Source organism: Panthera pardus, unplaced genomic scaffold (genome assembly GCF_024362965.1).
Source record: "Panthera pardus isolate Hobbes unplaced genomic scaffold, ASM2436296v1 HiC_scaffold_15, whole genome shotgun sequence".
Classification (NCBI taxonomy): Eukaryota; Metazoa; Chordata; class Mammalia; order Carnivora; family Felidae; genus Panthera; species Panthera pardus.
This window is the reverse complement of record NW_026526710.1, coordinates 50,502,536-50,524,582: the sequence shown is the minus strand read 5'-3', so window position 1 is coordinate 50,524,582 and position 22,047 is coordinate 50,502,536. Positions and strand designations below refer to the sequence as shown.

Here is a 22,047-nt window from a genome sequence, read left to right as displayed (position 1 = left end):
ATTTAAAATATTTATTTATTTTTATTTAAAATAAATTTGACCCCATCCATATTAGGGCTTTTTTCTTTGTGGAGGTAGGAAAGCCCCATATGAGAAAAAATACAAACCATGTTTCTTATTTTTCTAAAAATGAGGTGTCAGCATATCATAATGTATGATAAATTTATAAATGATCTGAGGAATATGACATTAGTTAAACATCCTGAGAATTAATAAGCTATATTTCCTCTTTCTCTGGTTCCCACCAACAATATTCAATTTTTAATAATTAAAGGCAGCGCTGTTTTTTTTTTAATTCAGCATAGCAAAATGAGACTAACATTTACATCGCTAAAGTTTTCTAATGAAAATTTTCAGCCACCTTTAAGATTTAAGATCACAATGTCCTATCACATAAGCAACCAACTGCTTTCCTTCTAGCATCACATTGTGATCTGAAAAACAATCCAGTGTTTTCCAATGGTTCAGATTCAGGCTATATGCAGTGAGATTATTTTGATCTAGTTGTGCCCCATTACTTTTTTCCATTGGTGTTACCCACAATTATGGGCTAGATCTGTTGAAACATGTCAGTTTTTCAATTCTATGACTTTCCTTTTTATTGTGAATGTCTCTGACAATATACCGGTAATTTATTCTACTTAAACTTCTATGATTTGTCTCGTTATCACAATGATATTATAGAATCTCACTTGGCAAAAATGCAAATGGATGGCCTCCCCTCTCCCAAAAGAAAATAACCAAAAACACACACTCATTTTTAACTGACTCTACTTGACATAGAGAAGAATTAATGATCACTATTCTAGACAAAGAGTCTAAGGTCAAAATAATGATGTTTAGAATGAAAAACAACAAAGCAAAAAAGGAATTGTTGTGAAAAAACTTCCTCATAATAGTTGTTTGTTCATTCCTTAAATGTAACTTGGTTTCTACGTGCCCATTACTGAGAATTTAAAAATGCACAAGACAAGAATAGTGGGTGAGCTGTGCACGTAAAGGATGTACAGTGTAGGTGACTTATGAGGTCAACCTTGAAGAAGTAGGATTTAACCACAAAGGAGATGAACAGTGGGTATTCTGGGGGGAAATGTAGGTAGACTAGCACAGAGGTATGATGTCCTATGGAATATTCTGGAGGCAGAAATTATGCACGATTCAAGTGTTAGTGAAAAAGCCAGTGAGGTAGTTGAGACGGTGTTAGACAAACAGGGTGAGGCTTTGTGACAGGCCTTTAAGACATACTAAGGGCTTTATTTTGGGGGAAATGGTGAGTCACTAGGGATTTTTAAGTAAAGGAGCAATCCATTCATGACTATGATTTTGAGAAGACAAGTGTGTTGGTCCCAGGATGGGACATATGTTGGGGTGCAGACCCTAGGAGCAGAAGAACGACTGGGAGACCATTGTAATGCCCAAGTGAGATGCTGAAGAACTGAAGTAGAGGGGCTGCAAAGGGAACGGAAAGAAAGGAATTTATTTAAGACAATGTCTTAAACGTGGTGATGCTGGATAAAGGCCAAGAGAAGGCAGGAGGAGTCAAGGTCAACAGCTGACAGCGATGGTGGTGGGGTGGATTAGAGAGACTGAAGAGATGACTAAGGAAAGGGGCCAGCCAGGGACACATAAAAGGACTGCTAAGTATTGTTGACAGCTCCAGTAAGGCTGGGAAACACGAATCCTCCCTGCGTTTGCAAATTTCTCCAAAAGCCCACGGCGAAAACTAAAAATCAGAAAAACTACCCGAAATCATCAGTGATGTTAGCAGACTGCTTGATACCTTCTCTAGCACGTGTATATATTTATAAATACACAAAATGACTATAAAAGCAGTACAGTGAACTTCCCTTTCTGGTAGCAGTAGTGAAATCATTTCGACTGACACTCCCACTATGGTAACTGAAGATCTTTAAAATATAAAAACAGCAAAGAGCTTAATATGATGGCGAGGTTTTCACACACAGAAATTTGGAAGGCCAGAGGTCAAGAGAGGAAGCTTATCTTTGACAGCTTTTGCCCTTGGGCATAGAGTATGGGGGAGAAAAGATCTGTGAAAGCGGCTGTGCTTTGAGCAACCTACAGGTTTTGTGAGAAGGGCAAAGCCTGTGGTCCTCAGGTGAGGGCATTAATAAACGAACACAACTTTAACTTGGGATCTCAAAAGGCCGTAGCTTCCTTTATGGTAGGAGTGAACCCCAAATACACGATTCTTCACACAGATTTGCAGCCTTGCTTCTCACACAGGGGTGATTCAGGAAATCTTAGCTGCTGCACTTTGACAAAGATAATTCCGGTCTGATATTGCCCCCGGGGGGCCTGGCAGAAGCAAAGTCCTTTCTGGGGGAAAAACCTCGTCACCACTAGGTCTCAATTTATTCTTACAAGTGATTTTTAAAATACATTTCCAACAGATAGTCAAAGATATCCAAGCAACCAAGAAAATAAGACACCATGAGTGAGAACTGGCAGGAACAATAATAATAGAAACGAATCCAGTAACACTTGAGATACTAGAATTAGCAGACATATATTATAAAGCTACACATAGCATATTCAAGGAGATAAAGCGCAAGCTCGACAAATTTCAGCAGGGAACTTGAGTGACATTGATAGCAGCAGAGAAATATTTGTCCTCCCCCTTCCCTGTCAACACTATTTGGTCTCGTGGTTTAAAATTCTTACATTTTAGAATTAAAATTTTTTTGTGTTCTTTTTTTGGCTTTGACACACTGAAAACAAAAACCAAGCCCCATACTGAAAAGCCTGATACAATTTTAGCTATATGTATAATTCAATCGGAAATATTTAGTTGAGTAAAATGTAAGTCTACCTGGAAGTGTTTGTGTGTGCACATGTGTATACGGTAAGCACACACATACTTGCACTCGCAAATTTCTTGGAAACACTTCTGATTTCTGCCAGGCTCACTCCTACTGTCAACAGGTTAGGACCAAGCTGGATAAATCAAGGTGCATAGGAGTCAATGTCACCAGGGAGAATTTACAAAGATACCATCCACTTGTGGAGATGCAAAATGAAAATTCATGGCAACTTTCTTGGAAGATAGGTCTTAACAGTATGAAAAGGAGGGTATTGCAGTGATATTCATCAGGGGTCCAGAAAGAGAAGGAGGACTAGAAGCAGAGATGGAGAGTGGGCAGAGAAAGGGGGGTGGGGGCATCAAAACTGAGCCCTGCTAACTTCACATTTTGTTTTGGTCTTGCTAGACTATTCGATAGTTGTAAAATCAAGTGATTCTATCAACAAATTGCTCACTTTTCATTTTAGAAGAGTTATGCAGCATATCAGTTATTCTTATCAAAACTGAAAGACCCATGTGAAGTCATTCATTGTTTGTACTTAGTTTAGCCAACTTAGTTCATTAGAATCGGGTCTATTTGACATAGCAAAACTCAGCCAGTTACATCCAACAACTGTTCAGTCCCACACTGCAATAAGAACGTCAGCAGATTTATTTTCCCCATATAAAGTAGAATTTCCAATTCACACCATGTCCTCTGTGACTATTATGGACAGTATTTATTCAGAAGGAATGCTGTGCAAGTTTGGGAAAGCTGTCTCCAAGAGCAGAGCCGAGAGGTCATTCGACAAAATAAGAAACAAAACCTATACATGGTCAAAACATGAAGAGAACTGAGGTTTGTCATTCTCTCTTTTAAAGAAGAAAGTTCTGAAATCCTTAAAACACAGCGTGGTAATAGCAAATTAGACAACTCTCCCTCCTCCACCCTCAAGTTCCATATAATCAGTACGCCTCCATTCACTTAGCAAATATCAGCTTTTTTGGAGGAAGAGAAGCTGCTTGGAATTAATGAGGCAACATCAAAAAATAACTTCTATTAAAAAATTGTTCTCTTCAATGGCAAACTGCCTTTTTTTCTAATTTTCTTTTAAAATAGATTATCTTCTAAGGCTCCTATTCACTTCATCCCACCTTTAGACCACCTCTTTTTCCCTCCTTTTATTTAGTTTTCCTTTTTCACTTCTTAAACTAGGAAGCACCGTTGCGCCAGGCGAGGGAAGGAACCTCATCTCACCGTAAAAACAGTTACATCCAGTGGTATCATAAACACGATAACATTCAGTGGGTGTTGTGACACAAAACCACTGACATTGTAATTCAATAACTGCAGGGTGTTTAAGGAGTTAACAGAGAAAAATGTAAGTAAGGGTCATAGAGCAAAACTGAAATTATAGACATGCAAGGTACATTTCAAAACCAAGCTGAAATGCTCTAGTTATTTCTGCTGCATAACTTAAAAAAGGCCAAATAGCTCAAGAAAGGTAAGAGAGTTACAGTCCCGGAAAGTCTTCATGATCACTTTTTCATTTACACAAATAAAAAGAGAAATTCCACGTTAACCTTCCCAGAGAAGCGATGCACCTTAAAAGCAAATCTTTTCACTTACCCTAGAGTATGCACATCATGAGCTCCTAAATCCTTTTAATTCCAGGACATCCAGAACATACATGAATTCTGAGCACACTGACTTCAAAAACAAGCCCCGACCAAATTGTTAATTACTACAGAGATCATAACAGAACTCTCTGAAATTCTAGGGAGAGATAGGAGTTTAAAATCCAGCTTCTAGATCCTGGTGTATACTGTGTCTATCTTTAACTTGAAAATGATTTGGTTTCACATTCCATTGAAGTCCCACTGGCAGATGCCTTTGGTAAGCTCACCAATGGCAGGCTTTCAAATGCCCTCCCTCCACCCCCTCCTTCCTCTGACCGAGCTTCCGCTGATACATCTAATGCCCATTTACTCAGCTGTCTTTTTACCTGTCTCTGCGTGGGTAAAAGGAGATGCTTTCATTGATGGCTATTACGGAAACACTTGGAAGCTTAAGGCAGCCCGAGGACTCACTGTGCTTTCCCTCCTGCCATCCCCTCCCCCTTGTTACTGCCAGAAACCAACTGACTTCCAAACTTGGCTGTCTGAAAAAGAATGTTCTCTGATTGGCATTCCTGGAAGCAGAAAGGAAGGCAGCTCAAGTTTTGTTCTGTGGCTCCCTCTGTGTGAAAAACTTCCCCAGGTACACATAATACAAACAAGTAAGTTTCCTGGATTTTTTTTTCTTAACTTTGAGGAGAATGGAGTGAATATTTGGGGGCATGACAAATATTTTTGATGTCATATAGCATTTAAGTTTTAATATATCCACATATAATTTTACCTACAATGGCTACGCATGCAGAAAAAACAAAACAAAACAAAACAAAACAAAGCAAAATGGCAAATGTTGTGTTAAAAGTTGAATTTCCTTATTAGTGAATGGGTTGGGACCCTTCGGCAGAAGAAGCAGTCACGCTTCCTGCTTGACAATATTCTGGAACGCAGCTGTTCACTCTGTGGCTTTTCCAATGAGAGAAAACCTTCCTCATAAGAACTGTGGAAAAACTGATTTCAATTATCCTATATTTTATATTGCAAACAGCGGGAGAAGAGAGCGCCAAAGACTCTCCCCGTTGAGTCTTCTTTTCCAGGACTGTCTTGCAAACTGGTGAAGACTGGTGAGGACTACACACACACACACACACACACACACACACACACACACAGACAAACACGTGAACAAACAAAAACTGAGTGACTGGAAATGAGACAAAGATATGTTTCCTCAAATACAATCAGATAAGGATTAATAATGGACAGTCCCTTCAAAGAACTACTAAAAAACTTGTGTTTAATATTTATTTACTGGTCACCGGGGCCAAAAGATTTGCTGCTGCTGGAAATAACTTACCTCTCATGTTCAAAACAGTGAATTTATTGTATGCCATTTTATGGACGAGACAGCTTCTTGAAAGCTCTGATAAAGGATTTATAATTTCAGCAATCAGACAAACCACAACCTGTGCATTTTGCCTTTCCAAATCTCATCTGGCTGTGGCTGCTAAGTCTAGGCAAGTGTCAGCTGGCTGGACTCACGGGTAGTGGTGTGGTTACAGCTGCTCCTTGTAACTTGTACAGACATCTCAAAAATATTCAACGGCAAAGGGTTGCGTCCAAAAAGAAAGCTTTCACTTTGTTTGTGGTTGGTCTCTGATCTCGGTGGTCTGGTACCATATCTGAACAAGACCATGTTAGGGAACCATGAGTGAAAATCTGATTAACTGGCATCACGTTACCAGTTTACTCTGGTGATAGTTTATTCCCATATAGATTGGTGTCCTACCAGCTTGTTCACTCCTTAACCTGTTACTAGATGTTCTTAAAAAAAGAAAAAAAACTATAAGAGGGGCACCTGGGTGGCTCAGTCGTTTAAGTGTCTGACTTTGGCTCAGGTCATGATCTTGCAGTCCTTGAGTTTGAGCCCTGAGTCAGGCTCTGTGCTGACAGCTCAGAGCCTGGAGCCTGCTTCGGATTCTGTGTCTCCCTCACTCTCTGCCCCTCCTCTGCTCACACTCTGTCTCTGTCTCAAAAATAAATAGATAAACTTTAAAAAGAATTTATTAAAAAAAAACTATAAGACGTTGGGAGAGGAGGAAGAAACTTTCCTTATTTTTATTCCCAAAGTTGATTGTCTTAGGGAAATTTCAAGCTATGTGCAAGGCTGATAGATAGGCGCATTCAGAAATAAATAGGAAAGAACAATCACTCACCCAGAGAGCACATGTCCCATTCCTGTGTGTCTTCTTCCCTCTATCAAAACACTCATCCTCAAGGCTAATGGATGGTGTCAAAACACATGTGAACTAGGATGAGAGGACAGGGTTGGAGGCAGGCCGTCTGGTTCACATTCAGCCACACTACTCGCTTCTGTATCTCTGAACGTTGCACGTAACTGACTGACACTCAAGAAATGTTTTTTGAAACTGAAGAACTAACTGCTTTTGTGAAAGTATATGTTCTAACTTATGGAAAATGATTACATGTTGGCTCACTGCAGATATAGTTATATATTTTGCATTGATCTTAATGGTCTGGGGAAAAATATCTCTTTTCAAGCCATTAACCAAAAGATTTTATGAAAGCTATATTAGGTACTGAGTACCTTTACTGAAGAAAAAAAAATCATAAATGTTGTATCTGTGTGATTAGTTCTCAAAACCAACATGGCAAATATTGCTAAGATCATTTCTGTTGAGCTTACTGGCTTCTAAGAAAAATAGAGAGAACAGGAAATGTTAGGTCCTTCAAATATTTCATATTAGCTAGTGAATTGGAATAGTTTTCTTTATTGAATCGCTATTGGCTATTCCTTACAGTGCAACATTTATCAACCAGGTATCTTCTTGGGTTCCCAACTTTATCTCCCCTTATATTTTCATCTATGCCAATCATGGAAATTTTATTTAAAAAAATTTTTTTAATGTTTTTATTTAGTTTTCAGAGAGACAGAGAGCAAGTGGGGGAGGGGAAGAGAGAGAAGGAAACACAGAATCTGAAGCAGGCTCCAGGCTCCGAGCTGTCAGCACAGAGCCTGATGTGGGGCTCGAACTCGTGAACCGTGAGATCATTGCCTGAGTGAGCTGAAGTCAGGCTCCCCAAATCATGGAAATTTTAGAACAGCTTTTGCATTAGTCCAACTCCAAGGTCGAGTGAACACAATGGGAATTTTTTTTCTTCTTTTTTTTCCACCTAACCTTCACAAGGCAATTGATAAGATTTGTAATTGCTAGAATTTAGTCTTTATCATGAGTAAATGTTATTTTTCTCTGTCATAAGCACTAACATGAGAGTTAGGATTTGATCAGAAAAACAGCTTCCAGGGCTGGCTTCCAAAGAAAACTGGGCATGTAACAGGCAAATCAAATACCCTTGATTTATCATGAACAAGCAGTTAATCTCTGCTCCATTCTCCAGAAATAGACATATCAGCACAGTTCTGTGGATGGCGAATGCTGGTAGCAGGCTCTTTGCAGGGGTGAGTAAGCTGTTCAAACTCAGATCTCAGTTGATCGGTAAGGCATCCAGGCATACAAAGAATCAGATTAATGGAAAGTAAATGGTCGCCATTATTTTTTCCTTGCTGGTATCCTTAAAAGACTAGCATAAGTAATATTCTCAGGATAATGGTTTTGCAGATGATTTTTTGGTCTTTTGCATGTAATTTACTTTTTTAATACATACTACTTGCAATACATTATATTTGTGTTCTCCCAAAACCCACATATTGAAACACCATCTGCAATGTGATGGCATTAGGAATTGGAGCCTTTGGAAGTTGATTAGGTCATGAGGGTGCTGCCCTCATTAATGGGATTAGTGCCTTCCAGAGACACCTCCAGAGAGCTTCTTTGTCCCTTATACCATATGAGAACACAGCAAAAAGATGGCCGTCTGTGAAGCAGGAAGCAGGCCCTCACCAGACACTGAATTTTTTAACGTCTTGATTTTGGACTTCCAGCTTTCAGACTGTAAGAAATAAATTCCTGTTGTTTATTAGCCATCTAGTGAATGGTATATTGTTATAGCAGGCTGAATGGACTAAGACACTATACAAAAATGAGGGGTTTTTTGGGGGAGGGTGAGTGGTGAGTAGTTATTTTTTTCCTAAGGAAAAATTAATAAATCCAAGCTGCAGTTGTTTGAAAGTAATTAAAACAGACACTCCCCAAGAAAAATTAGAAAACTATACATTAAAAAACCCACTAAAAAATAGAGGCTCTAACAGCAGATATGGAAGACATTCAAAACAGCAGCATGTTATGTATAATCTTATTAAATTCCAACCAATTTAAAAATTGGATGAAATGGGCACTCATTTTGAATGTCCATGGGGTGAAAATAGCCCTAATTATGGAAAGGGCCATATGTTAAATACACTAATTATAACATATTTGGTAGAATAACTGGGAACAATGATACTTTTGATGACAACAGAAAGACACGGGCTAATGCTTAGGTTAAAAATCAAAGCATATAGATGTACATGCACCATGATTTTTCACTATGTTGGAACTTCTGTGGGCATTAGGAGGAAAGGTAAAAGCTAGCAGGAATCCTATCAAAATGATTTATGAGTACACACACTCATACCCCAAAAATATTCAAACAAGAACGGTTGCAGACCTTCCTCATTCTCCTTCTGGTCTTTGAAAAGGCATCTCTATTTCTCTTCTCTGGGTCTGTCAGATGGTAGGTGGATTGTTGGCAGGGGAGTGGGATGGGCATGGGGAGGCTCTCCAATGTGGAAAGAGACAGGGCAGAAGCCAAAGGGGGCTTATGTTAATTGTCAGAAGGTCATGGAGGGAAAATACCCAAGAACAGGAGTGACTTAAAGGAACCAGTGAGAACGAAGGAAGAGAACAGGGAACAGAATGTGGCAGGAGAAGCAGGTACCAGGGTGTAAGCCAGACTAGGGAGAAGAATCTTTGATGAAGTAGACTTGGAGGAGAGCAAAGTTTAGAGGGGAAGTTTAAGATGTCTGGCCCTAGGATATCTGGCTGCATAGTTTGTTATCTCTTCTCATGAAACACTTAAGATAGGCCTTTATTTTTCAAGATCTGGTAGTGTCACCTTTCTGTGTCTTTTGGACACCGCATGATATTGACATCGATCTTAAACGAATAGATACGTTTGGTTATAGAAACATTTTTGAAAAGTCAATGCTAATTGCTTTGTTGTGTTATTGTGGTTGCTAAAATTGGTTTTCTTTGGTATGGCTAGGAAATCATCTACACCCTTGTCTAAATAAACTCTCTTGATCACTTTCCTCCACTTGTATTTTGTTTCCTGTATCTCTCTCTGTTCCCAAGATGGGTATCTATTACAGTCTCTTGGGACGAGCTGTATATGTAAAATGACCAACCATTCCAATTTTACTGGAACTGAGGGTTTTCCCAGTATGCAGGATTTTGAGTCCTAAAACCTGGAATGTCCTAGGCAAACCAGAATGAGTAGATCATTCTCCATATGTAATCCAGCACTGTTTATGTTATATGTAAGCTTTTGATAAAAATTAGTCTTTTTTTTTTAATTTTGAGGTATTTGGCCCAAGTAGAAAGATATTCGAAAAAAAAAAAAAAAAAAAAAGATTTCTTTTGCCTTTACCCCTGGCAGCCATGCAGCATGGGACAGGTCAAACTCCAATCTTTACACTGAGAATAATAGTATATATTTCAGAGATGTTGTCAACCTCAAATGAGATATGCATGTAAAACATGTAGAATATGTAAAAGATATAAAATGAATAAATCTACATTTTAGATTTTATTTAAAAAAATTTTTTTTTAACGTTTATTTATTTTTGAGACAGAGAGAGAGCATGAACGGGGGAGGGGCAGAGAGAGAGGGAGACACAGAATCGGAAGCAGGCTCCAGGCTCTGAGCCATCAGCCCAGAGCCCGACGTGGGGCTCGAACTCACGGACCGCGAGATCGTGACCTGAGCTGAAGTCAGACGCTTAACCGACTGAGCCACCCAGGAGCCCCTAGATTTTATTTTATATAAAATTATATGTAGTTATTTTTCAGAGAACCTTTTAGTTATGTTAGGTTGAGAAATAATAGAAGTCCACAGATGAGTCCACTTCATACTGCGTATGTGGGGCAGGGAGAGATAGAAATTGGTGGACTGAGGGAAGAGCTTTCTCAGTAGCGTCTGTTTCAACATATGATTTTTCCCTAGATTAAACTCACCAAGATAAGGATGTTTTGTTTTTGAGAGGCTCTATAGACAAGGAAACAATCAGTACTCCGTGTTGACAAAAGATACAGGTAATCGTCTGCGTTAAAAATAAAGATTTATTCTGTATCCTTTCCTTCAACCTGGGGTAGGAGCGTTTTTCTATGGTGGGACCAAAATCAACCCAAATTAGAGTGAAATCATTAACATATCCATCCCTAGACAAAACTAGAACGCCCAAAGTCATCCTTGGGATAGAAAACCACTCCCTGCTGTACCATTTATTTGAACGCTGGGGGCACATGCCATACTTGATGGCTTTTTTTTTTTAATTTTTTTTAACATTTATTTATTTTTGAGACAGAGAGAGACAGAGCATGAGCAGGGGAGAGTCAGAGAGAGAGGGAGACACAGAATCCGAAACAGGCTCTAGGCTCTGAGCTGTCAGCACAGAGCCCGACGCGGGGCTCGAACTCACGGACCGCGAGATCATGACCTGAGCCAAAGTCGGAAGCCCAACCGACTGAGCCACCCAGGCGCCCCACTTGATGCCTCTTAAGAAGTGAGAGTACAGTTTGGTTTGGGAGCGAGACTAACATTACTTAAGGTCATCATTTGAAATCTGTGCAAATTTTCATAATCGTAAATCCAATCCATATTTGAAACCCAAACAAACCGGTTCTACTCCAAGCTTCTTGAGTTAGAAATGGGACAATATGTTTTGTGGGGTAAAAGAAAATAACATGTAAAAGCCACACTGGATCAAGTCTGATAGTTACATATTCAGCTTATTCGATTGGGAGCAGTTTTTCTCCAGGTACGCACAGGGCTAATCAGTGCTTTCCAAACTTCTTTGGTGGTGGTGGTGTTTTCTATAGAACCCTTTGTTCAAAGAAGTTAGTTCACTGGAACTTAACAATGACAAGGCATGGCTCCTTTCGCAGAAACTCATGTGGGAGGCCTGCCGAGCTCCCTCTTCTATAAGGCAGTCTCTGTGGAAACTTCCAGAAACCTGGGAAGCATAGCGTGAAAGTCACTGAGCTCCAGTACTCGCTGCATTCAGTTTTTTAAAATGTAACTTTCATATATTTAAAAAAATCATGCACATATTTTTAAAAGCCATGCAGAATGTAGAGCTTTAAAGAATGTCCTAACCCAACCCAACCCCTCCTCATCCTTAAATCCCAGAGGCAGCCGCTTTCAACTCTTAACTATTAATTATGACACTCACTCCATCTTCCTAAATGATACTCTTATATGCCTCTTCTTTTTTATTTTCCCAGTGTAGATATTATCTATTGGTCTCTTACTAAATCCTTATCTTTAGTTCTTATGGACACTATCTCCCGCAAGTGTGCTCTCAGTATCTCCTTCTCTCTCTCATCTACACGCAGACACACACACACACACACACACACACACACACACACACACACACACACTTTCCTTCCCTTAATCCTCCCAGTTTAGATACACAACAATTTTAGGTGAAGCACTAATCAGTGTTTATGTTATCTTGGCTATGCATATATTGTTCACATGTAAACCACACGGGATTTATGACTCTATTTCCTTTCTTTTACACAATTGTGTTTTTTTCCTCTGACACTAGTATTGTGTCACATTTTTGCTTGCTCAACTTCTATTTGCCCACCATTACATTTTTTCAGACTCATTAGAAATGTAGCGTTCCTCTTAAAATAGACAAGCATGTCAGCTAGTTTTTCAGCACGCCCCACCCCCGCAACCTCGAGGTCCTTGGGGTGTCAATGGTGTTACTGAGCTGTCATCCTGGGACTGTGCTTTGTGGCTTCCTGAGAAAGATACTTAGAACAAACCAACTTTTGGAGAACTTGAACCCTTGAAAATATAGTTGTCCTTGTCTTGGACTTGCTAACTTGACTAGATAATTCATTGTTTAGAAATTCTTATCCCTCAGAAATTTCAAGTAATTTCTTCTCTGTCTTTAGTTTCTAGTGTTGTTTTTGAGGGGTCATTCTGTTCCTGCCCCACTTACTATTTCTTCTTTACCCCCAGTGTTAGAATATCTCATGACAGTACACTCTGGTGTGGATCCCCCTTTTCTCCCTACAGATTGTTTGCAACTCAAGGGACTTTTGCTCATATATTCCAATTCTGGGCAAATTTATTATATTTTTTAAACAATTTCTGAGTTCTATTTCCTCTGTTATTTTATTTATTACTATTAATTGTTGTTGTTATTATTATTATTATTATTATTATTATTATTATTATTATTATTTTTAAAGTAGGCTTCATGCCTAATGCAGAGCCCAATGTAGGGCTTGAACTCACAACCCTGAGATCAAGACCTGAGCTGAGATCAAGAGTCAGACGCTTAACCAACTGAGCCACGGGGTGCCCCGCTCTATTATTTTACTCTGAAAGTAAACTCCTTTTAATGGGATGTCGGACCCCTTAAGTGAAGTCTCTACTTTTTTATCTTTTCTCTTCCAATCATCTTTCTGTCACTTCCTCTCTGGAGTAATTCCTCACCTCTCTTCTGTTGGAAGAGTTTAATTCTTAGTTTAATTTCTAAGATTTCTATTTTCCCTAATCGTTCCTTTTTAAAAGTACTATGTTTTGTTTCACGGAAATAATTTCTTTTCTAATCTCTATGAGAAGATAACATTTTTTAAAGTTTTCATCTCTTCCCTTCAGTCATTGTTTCCTTCAATTTCTTGTTTGTTTGCTTTGGTCTCTTTTACAGAGACTTTCTTCCATATCTGGTATTCCTTACTTATCTGCTTTCGCAGTATATCATGGTTGTTAGGGTGTTACTGTAAGGTGATTAGAACTGAACCTTCACTGAAATACCCTCAAGGGTAACTAGGTTTCTCCCCACCAGGGTAGTCAGATCTTCCAGAGAAGCCCACCTCCAATGTGCTATCTAGGCGGGATAAGCTCTGTTGCCAGTGTCCTGGAGCAAAGCTAGGTAAGAAGGTTTGAAAGAGAGGTGAGTTTATTACTATTGACCATGCAGATTTCCACTTAATCCAACAGATTTGAGTATTACACCTGATGCCCACCTGCCACTGTTTCCAAGCCTGCTGGGTTTATAGCCTCTCTGGTTAAGTCACTCCAGAGAATAACGCAAGTGACCTCCTGTCTCCTGCAGGGTGAGGGGCAGGCAGTTGCCAAGCTGCACAGGTTGCAGACAGGATTTGGGAGTCCAACTGTTAAGAATCTCAACCACTTCCTGTTTTCAGCTCCACATCTCACCCCTAGCTTCAGTGATCCCCTTTGCCTTCACTCCTCATGCTTTTCCGGGCTTCTCTAGGGACTCTCCATTTGCATCCTGTTGGCATCTCTGCAGGTACCTGGGTTTCCACGTCTCTGCTCGGCTAAATCAAGCACCACTTAATCAATTCCCTTTCCATTTTCCAAAAAAATAGGTCAGCAGCTCTCTGCTGTTCTATGCTCTCCCATTTTCTTGATTCCAGTTAGTGTTTTGTGTTTACTGCCAGTATCGGGTAGCTTTGGGAGGGAGAGGGTGAAATTAAGTATGTGTTCCACCCAGCATTTCAACAGTAATTATGTCTTTATGGCTTTAAAAAGGGATCAAATTCTCCAACCTCTCCAAAATGATCGTAACAAATTTTCATTTGTGTGTGTATGGGGGGGGGGGAGGGGGGGGGGCAACATTGCTAAATGAAAGAACACATTGCTGAAATGAAAGCTAAATTCCAGCAAAGTATACAAGTATCTAGATCAGATCCACTGAAGTGTAACATCTAATTGAAATAAAGTTATCTCTTTCATAGGGTCTAAACTAGGGTATAGTCCATTACATTAATACTTTCATTATATATCTGTGAAATTAAATACAGGAACATACCTAATTATAAACAATTCCTCCGTATGCAAAATCTATGTATCCTAAAAAGTGAAAATGCATTTCTTTTGTAACTGAAGTTCTGCCTAAACTATCCATTAAACCATAACTCAGCCAAGACAAGAAAATTGTCTTAAAATGATCTCAGCAGTCATTTTGTGTTTGCTTTTGGTTGGAAGGCAATGTAAAATCTAACAGTGATGTCATTTCCCTGTCAAGATGTCACAGTTATTCTTATACGGGCCTAATTTGGGTATTTTGTTATTTGAGGCCAGCTTTGTCTGGAGTCATTTTATGTATTTGTTCTGCTAATACTATGTCCACTAGAGACACCGGCTTTCTAGAAGACATATTTTACCCTATTGCTTCCAGAGTATCCCATCAATATTGAAGCTACCTTCTATTCTTGGAGAGGAGATGCATACGTTCTATTATTTCTACAGCTAAAAGAGTTGGCTCTGGGAAAAGAGTCAAAGGTCGTCCTTAGCATCCTTTAATTTCCTTCCACATTTGCCCTCTCTCTATGAAGTTTTCCCACCTATGTCCAAAACACTGTGTTATCATCAGTACTGCCTTTAGATTTAGCCAAGAGATGGGGGAAGGCCCTGCCCTGGGCCTCACACGTCAGAGCTCCTTGCTGCTCAGGTCCTCCTCTGTCTGTGTCTTTCCCCACAGATCTATGAGTTAGAAGCAGAATGAGTGATCCCCTTCTACAGCATGGTTTGGGCCCTGGAGTTCTCTGCCACAAGGCCCTGAGACTGCTTCCATGTCTGCCTTCCCAACGTGGAACGGTCTGTGGTATGCACACCTCGAAGACTAGGAGTGGATGAAGGATAATATTTTGTGTAGGGAGGCGGATGCAGTGAGTCTGAAATAACCCACTATAGAGCTGAAGACCCACAGAAACCTGGATAGATTGATATCAAAAATGGGATTAACCATTCCTTGGAGAGAGAAGAATTCTATAGCTTTTATCACTCCCAGGGCCACAGTGAGAAAAGGAGCCCCCTCAGCACATGGGGGAAGCTGGGGATAGTGTGAACAACCATCTCAACTGTTAACAAACGTTTAACCACTGCAAGTGGGCCAGTATCATAGATTTGAATTTGGAGGCAACCCAACCGTAGACAGAATCTGTACTTGCCTGCCAACTCTTTCCTGCGGGCTTTCACTGACTGTTTGGGGGTAGCTGAGACAGGCCAGGACAGGGCGGGAGAGCTGAAAACGATCTCCTAAAGGTGCAAAAGATCTTCATTCCATTCACTGCAGCAGCTCTGCAATGGCTGGAGGTCAGGGCAACATGGTGGAGAGAGATGTTTTTAGGCCTGGACATCTGGGGACTGGAGTGTGAAAGAGGGAGAGAGATTTCCTGTGGTTCATATATGTTGGCTGTTAGGCTAGGCATGAAGACATCTCTATGGCATTGCCAAGTTCAGTCTAGCTCTAAGGAAAGTCCTATTTCCTCCCTCAATACGTCTAAAGTCAATGGTGAGTGGCACCTGGGTGGCTCAGTTTGTTGAGTGCCCAACTCTTGATTTCGGCTCAAGACATGATCCTAGGGTCATGGGATCAAGCCCTGCATTGGGCTCCATGCTGAGTGTGGAGCCTGCTTAAGATTCTGTCTCTTTCTCCTCTGCCCTTCTCCCTGGCTCCCACTCTCTCACTCTAAAAAATAAAAAATAAATAAATAAATAAATAAATAAATAAATAAAGTCATTGGTGAGCTGAATTTAACTAGAGCAGTAGCAAAGCTGGGTTCAGATCTAGAACATATTAGATTATTTCAATCCCCTTTTCCACCTCCTTTTCCACACATTAACAGTCTGACTGAGGAAGAAGTGGGCCCTTTTCTCAGAATGTTTATTGTTTACTGCTATGTAAACCATGAAGGCTGATACACAATAAAAAATTATAGAACATGTGAAGAGGCAGAAAATGTGCCCCCCCCCAGAAAAAAATAAAAAAGCAGGGGCGCCTGGGTGGCTTGGTTGGTTAAGTGTCCGACTTCGGCTCAGGTCATGATCTCATGGTCTGTGAGTTCGAGCCCCGCATCAGGCTCTGTGCTGACAGCTCACAGCCTGGAGCCTGTTTCGGATTCTGTGTCTCCCTCTCTCTCTGCCCCTCCCCTGTTCATGCTCTGTCTCTCTCTGTCTCAAAAATAAATAAACGTTAAAAAAAATTAAAAAAAAAAAAGCAAACAACAGAAGCAGATCTACAGATGGCACAGATGTTGAGCTTAGCAGACAAAGATTAAAAAGAAAGCTATGCTAAATATGTTGAAAATATGTCATGGAAAAAGCAGGGAGCATGTAACAGTTGGGGAATTTCAGTAGAGATATAGGTGCAATCAGAAAGAACCCAATAAAAATGACAAAAATGAAAATTATGGTACCACAAATACAGGATTCATCCAGTGGGCTGAACAGTAGACTGAACCAAGCAGAAGAAAGTATCAGTAAAATTTAAGACAGGTCAATAAAATCATCCAAATTGAAGCCCAAGAGAAAAAAAGAGTGAAGAAAATAGAACAGATAATCTGTGATTGTAACACAATATCAATGGTCTAACATGTGTAATTGGAGCCCCAGAAGGCTATGAAAGAGAGAATGGGGCAGAAGAAATATTTGAAGAGGTGAGTATTTTCCAGAATCGAAGGATTTCAATCCATGTGTGAGAAAAGCTAACTGAAACTCAAATAGGAAAAATGTAACAACAAAGAAAGAAACAAACAAAACGACCAGTCATAACAACAATATAGTGAGGCATTTTATAACTAAACTGCTTAAAAACAAAGATAAAGAGTAAAACTTGAAAGCAGCCAAAGAAAAAAGACATATACAGCGAATAACTGTATTTTGATAGAATAGTTTTGAGAATGTCTGACTTTTCATCTAAAACACTGGATTGCCATAAGACAATGTAGTTATCTGCAAAGTGCTGAAGGAAAGTGCCTGTTAGCATGGCCTTCACTATTCAGTAAAAATATCTTTCAATGTGAGAGTGAAATAAAACAGGCAAAAGTTGAGAGAATTCATTTGCAGCAGATATGCACTAAAAGAGATGAGAAAGGAGCTTTTTCAAGGTGAAGGGAAATTATTCCTGATGGAAGCCTGGATCCACACACAGGAATGAAAAGCAGCAGAATGGATAAATGGATAAACATTTGGATAAGTATTAAAGACTTTTTAAATACTTTATCTATCTATCTATCTATCTATCTATCTACATACATACAAAAGTTAATGACTATTTTTTTTTAATTTTCTTTTCTTAATGTTTTTATTTATTTTTGAGACAGAGAGAGACAGAGCATGAGCAGGGAAGGGGCAGAGAGAGAGGGAGACACAGAATCAGAAGCAGGCTCCAGGCTCTGAGCCATCAGCACAGAGCCCGATGCGGGGCTTGAACTCACAGACTGTGAGATCATGACCTGAGCCGAAGTTGGACACTCAACTGACTGAGCCACCCAGGCGCCCCAGTTAATGACTATTTAAAGCAAAAATAATGCAGTAAAACCTTGGTTTGGAAGCATAATTCATTCCAGAAACATGCTTGTAATCCAAAGTATTTGTGTATCAAAGCGAATTTCAAGAACCATTGGCTCACTTGTGATCATGTGACATTCGGCATCATATACTACTCGTACTGCAAGACACCACTTGTTTATCAAGTTAAAATTTATTAGAAATGTTTGCTCGTCTTGTGGAACACTTGCAGAACAAGTTACTCACAATCCAAGGTTTTACTGTAATTTATTTACCTATGAGTACTTATTCATTTGCCTGTGAGCGAATAAAATACAAGACAAAAAGGAAACAAAGAAGAGCAAGTGAATAAATGGAATTACAACTTTCTAAGTTTCTTAGGATTGTTCTTTTGGTAATGTTTTTTTTGAAGGAGACAATGATAAGTTAAAGGTGCATATTGTGTGATCTCAAGATACAATCACTGGGGCGAAAAATCATTCCACTAAGGTACTTACTGTGAAAACAAGCAATAGAGGGGATAAAAGGGAATACTAAGATATTTAATTAACTCAGAAGGCAAAAAATAAGGAACACAAGAACAAGAAACAGATGAACCAAACTGAAAACAAACAACACGATGGTAGACTTAACCTAACATTACGTTAAATGTAATATAATAACTACTCGATTATCAAACTTAATAAAAAAGCACTACCAAACTACATGTTTTCTAAAAGACATATGCTTTAAATGTTAAAAAAAAAAAACAGATTTATTGAAAGTGTACAAAAAGATAAACCATAATAATGGTTTAGGCATTATTATTTCCACTAACAGATTAAGAAACTAAGTGTCAGATTAAGTTACTCAGATTATTGGGGTTAATAAATAAGGGTCCATAAATATAATCTTAATATCTGCCTGATTGTGAAGCCCTAAATTTTTCCCTTGTACTGAGAAATTAAGAGGTTTCCTTTCCAACACAGATTAACCACCTAGAAGTATTTCCTTGGATCTTGAAGACTTGGGCCTGTTGCATTGCAAGGCAAATACTATAGGTATGGAAGTTAGGTGGCAGTGAGGAGGAATCTCCTTTTCCTTGTCACCTAATAATGGGCGAGCCTGTACCAGGTTAGACCCTGAAAACATCTAGAAGAAGGAAAGGGAACCTGATGGGAGGGAGAGAATCTAGTTATTTCATAATCTCACTTGAGGCTGTAAGACCATGGGGTGCCAGGGCACACTCTAGACCCACATTCCACCCCTGCCAAGTCTGGCACTGAGTTAACTTAATCTCTCTACACCCGGTTTTCAGCTGCAAAAAGACGATAATAATATTTCTCTCATAAAATAGCTCTTGTGAGCACTGAATGAGTTATATGTAAAACACTTGGAAAAGTGGCCTAGCACATAGCAAATTCAATTAGAGCTCCTTTAATCATCATCATCATCATCATCATCATCACCATCCTTGACAGTAAATATGTGAATGAGAATATGCTCATTTTATACTCATCTTTTACAACAGTGGAAGGTCTGGGGGAAGGTAAGAAAAACAGTAGATTTGAATCAGCTAGAGAGTTTTTATAGTAACAAGGTCCAGGCCAAAGTGGACCAGTTGGATCAGTCTAATCAATCTCTGGGGTGGGTTCTGATCATCTATTTGCTTAAAAAGTCCTCCTAGATTTTCATGTGCAGCCAGGGTGGAAAACCCCTGCTCTATATTATCTATTTTTGGTTTTTCTCCTCTAATCTTTCTTATTGGGATTGATATTAAATTTATCAGGTTAGTCTTTTATATGCATACCTGACTGAATTTTCACATGTCTTCAGGAGTTTGCACAATGCACTTTATTTCACATGAAGTGAGCGATCATGGACATTAGCTGCAAGCTTTTATAATAAAAAGAAAAATGAGTTGGGTGTATCCAAAACTAATAGAAGAAAATCTGATATTAAACTCAACAATTGCTTCGTGACATCTACCATGGCCTGATTCATTTGTGGGGTGTGTGTGTGTGTGTGTGTGTGTGTGTGTGTGTGTCCCAGCATTACCTAACTATTTTTGGAATGAGGTAGGACGTATAAAGCATCAGCTGTGTTATAAAACCCACAAAGGCAGAGCGGCACTGAGCAGGAACCTTTGTGGAAAGTCAGAGCCTCGGCATGGTGCAATCCTTTTATTAATTCAAAGTAACAACGGGATAAAACTCTTGCTAACATCAAAGTGGACACCTATTAAGGGCATCTCGAATTACCTGGCAAATGTGTAACCATTCAGGCTCCCTTATCTGAATTGGGGGCAGACCATTTATAAACTGATTGAGTCAAGTCTCTTTCTGGAGGAAAGCACTTTTGAGCCCACAGTGTGAAGGTTGGCAAAACAAAGGAGAATCTATGGTGTTTGTGGTAGTGGTTTTCAACCGTGGCGGTACTTTAGAAATATAGTGGGATTTCATATAAAACACAGGTGCTGGGGCCTCTTACCTAGAGATCCTCGTACAACAGATCTTAAGTGGGGCATAAATTTGGGTGCTTCTACTGTGCAGTTAGGGTTGAGAACCACTGGTGTGGTGGAAAGAACATAAACTTTGCAGACAGTCACAGGCTTGAAATGTTGCTGTTCTGTTCACTTGATATGGCGTATTGGGGAACTCAGTTAAACTATATAAACCTCAATTTCCTCATCTGGAAAAAGAACATAACATGGTATCCTTGCGGGGCTGTTATGAAGACAAGGGGCAATCCACGTAAAGTACTTAGCATGGTGCCTGGTACTTGGTAAATACTCGGAGAGTGGTTTTTTAAAAAAGTTTTTATTTATTTATTTTGAGAGAGATAGGGAGGGGCAGAGAGAGAGGGAGAGAGACAGAAGCCCAGCAGCCTCTGCACTGAGAGCACAGAACCCGATGTGGGGCTCGATCCCACAAGCTGTGAGATTACGACCTGAGCCCAAATCGAGTCAGACGCTTATCCAACTGAGCTACCAGCGCCTCTCAGAGAGGGTTCTGAAACATACCATACCTTTCTCTTTAGTACTCCTCTCTTGTCTATAGGTGTCCTTTACTCTTCCTCTGGAGCCTGCTCAAAGCCTCTTTCCTGGTGTCCCCATATGGCCTTGCCCTCCACAGAGATGCTCGCTATTCTTAACCTTCCTGAACTTCCTCCCTACTTTAACTGTATCTGGTACAGGGATTCCCACCCACTAGGATCACCTGCAGGACTTTAAAAATTGCTGATGTCTGATTCCTGCCACCAGCATTTTTTGACCTGTAACCACAGTTGCTAGTATAATTTCTCCACATGTACAGCAATGCAAATCTGTGTAAATTCTTTGAAAAACTTTTTTTTCAATATTGGAATAAAATCAAAGTAATCAGGGATAAGGAAACATACACAGTAAGTACTTGGTAAGTAACTTATCCATTTATTCCTTCCAGGAAACCATTTATTGGGCTCTTAACTTGTGCTAGGTGTTGTTATAAAAAAGTATTTTAAGACTGTCTCTGTTTTCTTTTTTTTTTTTAATTTCTTTTTAACATTTATTTATTTTTGAGACAGAGAGAGACAGAGCATGAACAGGGGAGGGTCAGAGAGAGGGAGACACAGAATCTGAAACAGGCTCCAGGCTCTGAGCTGTCAGCACAGAGCCCGACGCGGGGCTCGAACTCACAGCCCTCACGGACCGTGAGATCATGACCTGAGCTGAAGTCGGCCGCCTAACCGACTGAGCCACCCAGGCGCCCCAAGACTGTCTCTGTTTTCAATAAGTATGCAATGTAGAAAAACTGAAAGACATTCGTCGACTTTTTATCGAGTGCTTAGGATATAGCTAGTGATATCTGAGGTGCTGAAGATACAGAAGTGAAAAAGAAATCCATATCCTCAGGGACTAGATTCTAGTGGGGGAAATCAAACAGGTGTGGTCTGGGAATTTAGTTTGGGGTTGCAAACACCTGAGGATGCACATGGGGAAGGCTTTCTGAGGAGATGGGAGAACTGATTCTTGAAGAACATGGAGTTAGGCAGGCAGCAAAGGTAACATATGTGTGATGGTTAATTTTGTCAACTTGACTGGGCCATGGGTGTGCAGATATTTAGCCAAATTTCATTTTAGATGTTTCTAT

The 22,047-nt window shown here is 39.7% G+C and overlaps 1 protein-coding gene across 29 annotated transcripts in view; it reads right to left on the bottom strand.

Annotated features, from left to right (window-relative positions):
* DTNA (dystrobrevin alpha) overlaps positions 1 to 22,047 on the bottom strand; it is a 355,255-nt gene that overhangs the window by 251,060 nt on the left and 82,148 nt on the right. For 7 of the 29 annotated variants that reach the window (XM_053902561.1, XM_053902559.1, XM_053902556.1 and 4 more), the window contains exon 1: positions 4,431 to 4,693. The exons of 2 other annotated variants lie outside the window; for them this stretch is intronic. The gene's annotated coding sequence lies outside the window, so the exon portion shown is untranslated. Of the gene's footprint in view, positions 1 to 4,430; positions 4,697 to 4,806; positions 4,931 to 22,047 lie in introns of those variants that run through there. 20 more of the 29 variants (XM_053902564.1, XM_019465436.2, XM_053902566.1 and 17 more) reach the window with 14 other exon arrangements.